We start from the raw sequence: 12,108 nt of genomic DNA, 5'->3' as shown, positions 1-12,108 counted from the left end.
TTGCACGTTTTAAGAACTCATCTTTCTTATCCTCCATTAGATCCCTAATCATCCTCTCAATGCTACCTCTATCATACAAGTCCTTCATGTCTACCCCTACTTTCCAAACCTCCCCCACAAACCTACTGTTGACATGTTGGTCAACAAAAAATGGCCAACAAATCATGGGCACCCCTTCCACTATGGTCTCCAAGTTTGAGTTCCATCCACCATGCGTTAAGAATAATCCGCCAATGGAAGGATGAGCCAGAACCTTCTCTTGAGGAGCCCAGTCCACAATGCACCCCTTTTTCTCTGTCCCTTAGCTTGGACCAACTATCCTCCGGAACATCGTCATCCCTTCTCCCACCCATCATCGAGCCTGGCCTTTGCACCCAAAGAAAATGAGTCCCGCTATTCACCAACCCATGCCACATCTCCATGAGACAATCTCTACTAATGACCGCCATGCTTCCAATGCTAACATACAACATCGCCCTCTCCACCCGCCTATCAAGCCACTCTACGCACCTCTCATCTTCCCTCCATATGCTGTTAGAAGCAGCAAGATGCAGCACATCCCGTGATTTATCTCTCTCGCCCTCCGCAAGCCGGGTCTTAAGATCGGAGTGGAGTGGGCCAACGACATAGACGTTGGGGCAGACCACGTCCCAAATAGGTTCGGAGTTCTCCAAAATTGTACATGAAGTTAGAAAAAGGAGAGGAGATAAGCAATTGGAGAAATGATTTTAGTAAACAACTTCTCCAATTTTTATTTTTTCCACTTCTCAATTTCTCTATTTTTCTGAAAAATTCTCAATTTTTCCAAGTTGGTAAACGACCCCAATACGTTTTCTCTATTTTTCTGAAAAATTCTCAATTTTTCCAAGTTAGTAAACGACCCCAATACTTTTACATCAAAATTCAAAAGTATTAGGGGTCCATTTTTCCAGTTTTCCTTCTCCATTCCTCCAGTTTTTCATTTTTTCTATTTTATTAAATACAATAGCCAGTAGGATTCAATCCATTAACCTTCGGAACATAGTACTGTTCACGCGTGCATTTGCCATTTCTCCATTTGGAGAGATTGGTTTTTAGTTTCTCCAAAATTCTTAAGAGAAGTGGAGAATGGAGATGGAATAAGGATTTGAAAAGAGAATTTTGGTAAACAAGTTTTCCATTTTCCATTCTTCCATCTCTCCAATTCTCTATTTTTCCAGAAAATCCTCCATTTTTTCATTTTGGTAAACGACCCCTTACATTTTCCTCAAAAGTATTATATTTTTCCTTATAAGTAATTAAGAAAAATTTTATTCTTAATTAGTATTACATTTGAGCATATAAGTATGATATTTGCATATTGATTTGACCTGACCCGACACATCTCACGAATAAAGATTCGTGAGATGGTCTCACACAAGTGTTACCCTGAAAAATATATTACATATTTAAAAAACTTCTATCAATTCAAAATATAAAATATTTGACAAATAAAAGATATTGACAGCGTAACTAGACTTGGGTACTATACGCTATGTACAATTTATGGTATGAGTACAAATGAGGTAATTATAGAAAGACAGGCCCATTCTATTATTTTTAGGTACGGGGCATGTAAAAAAAAAAGGGCCAATTATATGTGCATACAATACTAATAATAATTATTATTAGAGTTAATAACTAATTTGGTCCTTCGACTATTGTGAAACTACCATTTAGTCCACGACTATAATTCTTACCAAATTAAGTTCACAACTTTTCAATTTTTGCTTGATTTGGTCCCCCTTCTCTTTCACCGCGAACTGTCTGTCTTCCCTAGGACAATAATGTAAATACACACAGTTCTCTCTCTCTCGCTCCATTGGAATTGATTTTAGGGCGAATAATTACAGCAGTCGGAGCTTCTGAACACTAAAATATGGGGGAGATGACTTAACTCGAGCTCAAAGTTCTGAAGTCATAACCCACTACTTCAAAACTTGCATAGTTGAAAGTGGAAGCCATCTTCTGGTGTCATGTGAATTATAGATATTGCAGCTTCCTCGATGACGTTCATTGAGTAGCCACACGGATCGAAGTCAAAATCACATATCTCATATTCAAGGAGAATGTCTCTAAAGCCTGAAGCTTGGGTCATAACCGCTGCAGAACTCGAATGAGTTTTATAAAATATAGAGGTACTCTTACTGTCTAGACTAGTCATGCACATTTCTCTTCAGGAGTCGCTAAGGAACATTGGGATAGTGATGGAAGACGGTGAGATAGCGGAGATGGTGGAGGTGGACGAGAACAATGATAGGCTGGTGGATCTTGACGAGTTCTGTCAACTCTGCAACAATATCAAATCAAATAAGCTTACAAACAATTAAATTGTTATCATAATAAATAATAAATTAATTACTAATAAAAATTTATAAAATAGAATTTACAAACATGGGTGACCGAAGTTAAAATCTCTTTAATTGTAGGTGAGAAATAAAAAATAAACTTTAAAATGTAATAACATATTAAAGTAAATTTCAATTTTGGTCCTGTGACTATAGGAGACCTGTTACAACTTTCAAAAGTGTTAATTTAGTACATTGACTATGTAATTTTTATCAATTTTTCAAATGTGTTAAGACGGCAAAGCTTCCTCCAGTTCGAAGTCCATGTGGTATTTGGAACGAAGGTTTGAGAAGAAGTACCTTGCCGTCTTATAATTCAGAGAGCGCATTTTTGTGCTCATTCCATTCTTGATCCACTGCATTGTCAACGGTAAGACAGTAATAGCATCAGAGGGACGAGGCCCATAACGCTTGATCAAAGCTTTCCCCAGATAATCAAAACTGAATCAATTTTCTATTGAATTTACCATTATCGGCAATCTTCTTTGGCGAATTTGCAGGGGAGAAAGAAAAGAGATGCAAAATGACTAAAATACTCTCATTATTTTAATTAGGGAAAAGGGTCAAATAGGTCCTCAAATTTTTGCTAAGAAGTCAATTAGCCCCTCCAACTTTTTAAAGGTGCAATTACACCCATGAACAATGCATTTTGATGCAATGAAGCCCAAATACAGATAAATGACCTGCTATCATAGGTCATTAAAAATTCGGCCACTTTTTGACATGTTCGCCGGTCGCCGGTCACTTTTTTGCCGGAAAACATGTCGGAAAGTAGCTGGATTTTTAATGACCTATGATAGCATGTCATTTACCTATATTTGGGCTTCATTGCATCAAAATGCATTGTTCATGGGTGTAATTGCACCTTTAAAAAGTTGGAGGGGCTAATTGACTTCTTAGCAAAAGTTTGAGGGCCTATTTGACGCTTTTCCCTTTTAACTATTAAAATTTTTAGGCGAAATTTGATCGGAGTGATCAAAATTGATAAAAATTGCATAGTCAAGGTACTAAATTAATACTTTTGAAAGTCGTGCACTGCAATTAACAAGGCCCCTATAGTCACAGGACCAAAATTGAAATTTACTAACTCTAAAATATTAATAACAAAATATAAACATAATTAATTGGATAAAACGGTTATAATAGAAAACAAATTATAAATTACACATCTTTTATATTCATATGATATTTGTATATACTTTTTATTTTAGTTAGATCAATTTAAAATTTTTAATGGCATGTTTGGTTCGCGGAATAGGCCTGGAATGGAATAGTATTCCTAGGAATGATCTATTCTCCTTGCAAGGGGAATAGAGATTTCTGGGGGCCCCTTGTATTAGGCTATTCCTAAGTTCTCAAGAATAGCCTAAAATTGTTATTTCTTATTTTATCCCCCAATTAAATTTATTTCCTATTTCACCACCACCACTACGGCCACCACCGCTGCCGCTGCCATCCACTGCCGCTGTCGCCACCACCACCATCACCACATATTTTTATAAGAGTATTTATGTCTTTTAAAATATATTTCATTTCTATTCCTTAAACCAACCAAACATTGTAATATAATTCCTAAAGTCTATTCCTTCCGCGAACCAAACAATAGAATACAATTCATATTCTATTCCTTGCCTATTCTGAATGGAATAGCATTACTATTACATTAAAATTGAACCAAACGTGTTTGTTGACATTGAAATTTTGTTAAGGATTAATATTTTTGAATATTATTAAATTTGAATATATTTTGGATAATATTGATATTATCTAATTTGTTTAATTAGATAATATCAAAAGAGTTTGAACATATCAAAATTCTTCTATCCTACAACTATAAATAGGAGCTTTAATTTCTATGTAAAAATCCTAGGAAAAATCATGTAAACATTTTAAAAAATATTATCCAGAGATTACAAGCCCTTCCATGAAAATCATGTCAAAAGTTGATCTAAACCTCTATTGAAGAACAAGCCATTTGAATGCAGAGGTCCTTCAATGAAGAACAAACATATAAGTTCTTTTCTGAAGATTAAGCCACTTGAATTTCGGAGGCCCTTCAATAGTGGAGTGTTGGTGTTACGTACTGAGATTTAGTACGCAACGGAAGAAACCTTTCGAGCAGACTTCTGGCTCCGATCCGTATTCGAGTTACGGTAACTCCAACGAGAGCACCAATGTTACGTACTGAAATTTAGTACGCAACGGAAGAAACCTTTCGAGCAGACTTCTGGCTCGGATCCGTATTCGAGTTACGGTAACTCCAAAAGAAAAGAATATAATTAATGAAAGAAAATGAAGGAACACTTCAATATAAATGACTAGAATTCTATAATAACAATATATTTCTCTCCTCCCTCCATCTTCATATACAATGGTCTATTTATACTAATCTACTAATACCTATAATAATTAACCTACTAAAATTATACTAACTATACAAGGTAATGATATATTGTGATTTACATAATTTTCCTATACTAATTTAGGCACAATATTTACTCTCCCACTAATTAAGTTGTACCATCCTAATTATCATACTAATTCTAAAAATATAATTAATTCTTCCTAATTAAAATATATAATTACAATTAAGGGCGTATCACTCTCCACCCCTTCAAAAAACACCTTGTCCTCAAGGTGTAGGTAAGGAAATGAGCATATCCATGCCTTGATACTGGTTGATTGATTTGCCAAACATGGACATCATAAACAATATGCTCACTGGATTGCCCTGTAACCGTCCTTGTTGGTGTCATGATTTGGGCCAATTTAGGTATCATTTCTACTGCAGCGTGGATGAAATTTTCCTCCAAAGGCACTAATGATGTGAAAATTGATTCTTGAAACAATTGGGGAGACTTGATATGCACAATTGTAGTTGCTACTTTATCGTTGATTGGTGCTTCAATTTGGGGAGAATCCATTCGAACCGTGTTGTGTTCCCCCATAGTATTTGGTGCAAGATCTACCTCCTCCTCCGTAAAATTTTGAATTTCTTCTTGATTAGTATAGTCCTCATCAACAATTGCATAAGAACTCATGTCAACCACATTATCACCAATCCCTTTTTCGATTATCACTTCCGCATCAATTTCCACATGAAGAGTGGGAGTTTGATGATCTACTTCCCCACAAGTAGCCATGATTAATTTTGCATCAGGAAATTCTATATTCATAGTGCAATACCCTTCATAAATATTTTGTCCATGGAATGCTTGTTTGGCTACAATTGAATCCACAATAGAATCAAACCATACCAAAGCTTGGAAGGTGTGATCATTATCTTTTAAAATATGAATATATTGCACGGTTCCTTTCGTAGAAAAAATTTCATACAATACAAAATCATCGATCGGATACCATACTTGGTGTACAGAAACCAATAAGCACCGGTGAATAATATTTTCCATAATAATAATAATAATAATAAAATATCTTTTTTTTTTTTTTTTTTTTTTTTTCCTTTCTGCCGCTTTTTTTTTCTCAATTTTTTTGACGTGTTTTCTTCTTTTTTTTTTCACTTTTTTTTATATATATATATATATATATATGAAATTTCAAAGGAATGCGGCTAATAAATAAAATAACAATAATAACAAAAAATAAAAGATAAGGAATACTCTCACCAATGGAATCAATGAAAACACCAATTGTTACGTGATGCATCCACAAATCCTCTCAACGAGAGCACCAATGTTACGTACTGAAATTTAGTATGCAACGGAAGAAACCTTTCGAGCAGGCTTCTAGCTCCAATCCGTATTCGAGTTACGGTAACTCCAAAAGTAAAACAATATAATGAAAGAGAATGAATAATTCTTCAATATAAAAGACTGGAATAACAATATATTTCTCTCCTCCCTCCATCTTCATATACAATGGTCTATTTATACTAATCTACTAATACCTATAATAATTAACCTACTAAAATTATACTAACTATACAAGGTAATGATATATTGTGATTTACATAATTTTCCTATACTAATTTAAGCACAATATTTACTCTCCCACTAATTAAGTTGTACCATCCTAATTATCATACTAATTCTAAAAATATAATTAATTCTTCCTAATATATATATATATATACATACATATATATATATATATATATATATATATATATATATATATATATATATATATATATATATATATAAAAGTAAAATCCTCCTACACCATTTTCCCGCCCAAACTTTTCTACTCAATTAATTAAATATTTTATTGATCAAATAATTAATAAATCTTATTTGGTAAGTAAATATTTAATGAAAAATAATTAAAATCTATTAATTAATTATGATAAAAGAATAAAACATAATTGGTAAGAAAATAATGTAATTTATAAGGAAATATTCTATGGTAAATAAATAACGTAATTAAAGATGGAAATAGTTTTGTTATATGTAAAGATGTGTAAGTTTTTTTAATTACATAAAGATGTGTAATTACTAATGCTGAAAATAAAATAAAAACCTCCCTAATTAACTGAAAATAAAGATGAAAACAGAAATTACTTATTAATACTAGAAAAGGAAAATTGAAAAAAGAAATAAAAATTACTAATTGATTGCAAATAAAAAAGATCTCTACCGCCTATAAAATGATCAATACAATCAAACTTGGGCTTGCATTCCCTGCGCACTACCCGAGAGAGATTCAAGAATCATATTCTCTCTCTAAGGTTTTTTCGAGAATGGCGGATCGTTCTGAGTCGCGGAGCAAGAAAAGATGAGATCTGAGATGACCAGGCAATGTTATTCTACATAAACTCTGCAAAATGCATTCTCAAACTCTCATCTTATATTGCTTTTATCTTAATGTCAAATTAGGCTCTGGGGGATGCACACTCTTTTAACGGTCATGTTGAGTTAGTGGCGAAGCTGAAAGGGTTGGAAATATCCCGCAGATCAGCACTACACAGTTTCAGATCGAGTTGAAACTGGTCGTACTCCTTTCATTGGAGTGAGCAACAACATCCATTTATGATAACTAACTCAGAAGAATATAGAGTAGCTGAAGGTTAGAGTTATGATCATCATAATGTGATCTTTTTTTTGTCTGTTTTACTTTTTCCTTTCCGGTTGTATTTCATTCACCCAACTATTGTAAAATTTGGTTTTACTCTTTTACAGAGAAATAACTCTTGCATGTAGTAGGTTTAATAATTTTTTTTTTTCTGTTTTTTTTTTTTCAACTTTTAGAGGCATCCATAATCCTTTGTAAATCAAGGACTTTTGATACTCTCTTAAGCAAGTTAAATTCTCAACAACTTTTACTGCCTTTTGTAAATACACAGATAAATATAATCCAGCTATCCAACTTCCATGCTATTATGGTGAATTGGTTATTATTATTATTATTATTATTATTATTATTATTATTATTATTATAGATGGATTACCGCACCCAACGCCCCAAAGTACTCCATGCCCTAAACAAAATATAAAAGAATTATAGTGGATAATGAACACCTAGAAACTATTATTATAATTAAAAAACAAATAAACAAAAGATATATCACAAATCCTGGAAACATAAACAAATTTGTTTACCGCAACATAAGCAAACCAAAAATAAATAAATAAAAAATTATGCGTATAGCAGCCGTTCATGGAAACATAAACATGAGTAGTCATTACTAAATTTGATTTAATAATATTATACCTTAATTATAAAAATTCTACCTAATAATTTTAGTATTAAATATCATACAATAATTATCATAATTGACAAATTGTATTAGGCAATAAAAATTACTATTATAAATTTTTTAGTAACATGTACACATTTTTTTAATTATTTTGGTTTAATAATATTATTATATCTTATTTATTAAAATTCAAAATAATACTTTTAGTATTATTGAATATTGATTGACTAAAAATTATCTTAATTATTAAAGTATAATTAATAGGTATTTAGCTTTAAAAAGTTTTTAAATATATGAATTATATATATAGTAGCATGGAATCAATTAGCAGGACAATAATATTAGGTAATATAATTAATAATTTACTTTTAAAATTATATTTCCTTTTTAATAATAAATATTTTCTTAAAGTATATACATAGACTATGCTTATCAATATAGAATTAAAAGTATATATATATATATATATATATATATATATATACACACACACACACACACACACACACTTAATGTATAATATTATTGGCACAAAATAAATTATACTTACCTTAATATATAGATTTTTTTTAATATAATTTCCTAATTCTTATTAAAGGTAATTATTATCATAATTTTTCTTCCCTTCTTTTGTGTAATTTTTATGGTCATTTTATGGTAATGTATTTAAATATTAGAAGAGAAAAAATGTTATAACTAATATAATTAATAAAATTATCTTGGTAATTGTCACAATATTTGATAATTATAATTAATATAATTAATGAATTATTTGTGACAATTTCATTACATGTAATTATAATTAATAAAATATGAAATATAATTAAAGAAATAAAATTCTAAAATTAACAAAACATGAATATTTATAATTTTTTAAATATACATACATACACTTTTTAAAATCTAAATATAATTTTTTAAGTATAAATCTATCAACATAAATTATAATTAATGAAATTATATTATAGAATTTTCCTATATACATATTAATAAATATTATGTGTATATACTATTTATTATACAATCATATAAGGATATGCGTCCGATTAGAGTTTATATTTATTCATACAAATTAGAATTTACATCTTTTTATTAATTTCTGAGTACAATTCTCTTAGTTATTAATATTCATATTTTTAGAATGATAATATATATGAAATACAATTTGGAATAAATCAACTTAATTATGTGAATTTATTTTATAAATTTATCTAAATATATACATTCTTCCAAAAAGGCTGAACCCCAACCCTAAGGGCCCCCCACACCCCGACCCGACAGAGCATTTGTATCTAAATATATACATGATTAGAGATTATATTAACCATACAAAATTTAAATTTAAATTTTGTATGTTATGAAAATAGATACTTGACCAAATATATAAAATTACAACTATATTATTATATTGTACAATATACCATCTTTTTATTTTTTCTATTTTAATTTTAAATTCATAATAACAAAAAAATTTAAGTGCAACGCACGGGTAAAACACTATATTTTAAAAAATACAATTCGATAAATATCATAAATTAATTAGTACAATATCATTTATGTTCATAATAATTAAAGAAAAAAATAAAATAAATAATTCAAATATGTGAACCAATGATTTCGAAATGAAATTAATATACAGTTACAAATAAATATAGCATGATTATATTTAATTTAATTTTTTTTGAAGGCTAATTTAATTATTTTTAATTCCCTTAATGATATAACTTTTCTTTATCAAATTTTTATGGGAGACTAAGGGAGTGTTTGGATTGCTGGAAATTATTATTTTTTAAATATTTACTAATAAAAAATATTTTTAAAATATTTTTAACCCCTCATAACATGTGTAAATCTTATATTTTTTAAAAATAAAATTTGATAAATATCATAAATTAATTAGTACAATATCATTTCTATTTATAAATTAGAATAATTAAAAAAAAAATTCAAATATGTGAACTAAAGATTTGAAAATGAAATTAGTATACAGTTACAAATAAATATAACATGATTAGATTTTACTTTAAATAGTTTTAATTTTCTTAATTAAATGACTTTTCTTTATCAGGTTTTTTATGGGAGGCTAAGAGAGTATTTGGATTGTTGAAAAATATTTTAAAATAAAAATACATACAAATACAAAATAATTTTAAAATATTTTTTAACCCATCATAACATGTGTAAATGTTATATTTTTTTAAAATATAATTTTATAAATATCATAATTTCTGTTTATAATAGTTAAAGAAAAAAAATAAATAATTCAAAGATGTGAACCAATGATTTCAAAATGAAATTAATATATAGTTACAAATAAATATAGCATTATTAAATTTACTTTAATTAGTTTTAATTTTCTTAATTAAATAATTTTTATTTTTCAGTTTACATACTAATAAAAAATAATTTTAAAATACTTTTTAACCCCTTCATTATATGTGTAAATGTTATATTTTAAAAAAAATATAATTTGATAAATATCATAATTTCTGTTTATAATACTTAAAGAAAATAAATAAATAATTCAAAGTGAAATAAATACTTTTTAACCCCCATCATAACATGTGTAATAGTTATCTTTTAATTAGTTTTAATTTTCATAATGAAATAAATTTTATTTTTCAGTTTTACAGAGTAAGGGAGTGTTTGGGTTGCTGAAAAATTTTTTAAAATTAAAAATATTTATTAATAAAAATAAATTTAAAATATTCTTTAATCCCTAAACATGAGAAAATTTTATATTTAAAAAAATATTATTTGATAAATATCATTAATTAATTATTGCAATATCATTTGTGTTTACAATGAGAATAATTAAAAATAAATAAATAATTCAAATATATATGTGAACCAATGATTTCAAAATAAAATTAATATATAGTTACAAATAAATATAGAATGATTAGATTTACTTTAATTAATTTTAATTTCCTTATTGAAATGACTTTAATAAAATTAAAATCCTCCTTTACAACATTTCAACCCAATTTAATACGAATATTAATTAATTAGTAAAATATTAAGAAAACTTAATTGGTAACAAAATTTTGTATGAAAATTAACTAATATCTAATGAATTGTTACCACATATTAAAGTCAATATGTACATAAAAATGGAAAATTGTTACCAAATTATGAGAATAATTAAATTATTATAATTGTGAAAATAATATATACAAATTCTGCGTAACAAATGAGAAAATTTATTTAAAATTCTACGTAATTTTATAAAGAAATAATAATTTTCTTAATTATTATTTACACCAATTTATACTATTAATAAAAGTAAAATCCTCATCTTCCACATTTTCGTCCAAATTAATATGAATATTAATTAATTGGTAAAAAAAATCAATAAAGCTTAATTGGTAACAAAATTTTATATGAAAATTAACTAAAGTTAATATGTACTTAAAAACGGAAAATGGTTATCAAATTCTGAGAATAATTAAACCATTATAATTGTGAGAATAACGGAAATAAATTTTGCATAATAAATGAGAAAATCCAATTGAAATTCTATGTAATTTTATAAAGAAATAATAATTTATTAATTATTATTATTTACATCATTTTATATCAAAATTATTAATAAAAGTAAAATCTTTAATTAAAATGTCTTTCACCCTTCTGATACGAGATTGCCCTTCAAGTTCTAACGAAAACAATTAACGTTGATGCTCGCATATATCATGACTATCAACAAAAGTCAGGGTCAAACACTAACTCATGTTGAGTTATTACTGAAAAAACCAATCTTTAATCGTATGTGACTTTTTCCCGAGTCACACCATCCTGATGGTTTTAACTCTAGACGGGGATGGATAAAATTCCGTTACTACTACTAATGTCGTCTACAAAGAGATTTTCAATAATATATAATTCAAACCATCCGTATTATGTTTTTTTTTTTTTTTTTTTTTTTTTTTTTTTTTTTTTTTTTTGTATACAAAGATGACAAAATCGTTATATATCTACATAGAAAAAATATATATCTTCCGTATAAATAATTTTTATAACTGAGTTGCTAGACAACGAGCTAATTAGTCCAATTAATATAAATTCTAAATATTGATATATAAAATC

This window comes from Ipomoea nil, unplaced genomic scaffold (genome assembly GCF_001879475.1).
Source record: "Ipomoea nil cultivar Tokyo-kokei standard unplaced genomic scaffold, Asagao_1.1 scaffold2036, whole genome shotgun sequence".
NCBI lineage: Eukaryota > Viridiplantae > Streptophyta > Magnoliopsida > Solanales > Convolvulaceae > Ipomoea > Ipomoea nil.
The sequence above is the reverse complement of the archived record's forward strand: the minus strand, read 5'-3'. Positions refer to the sequence as shown.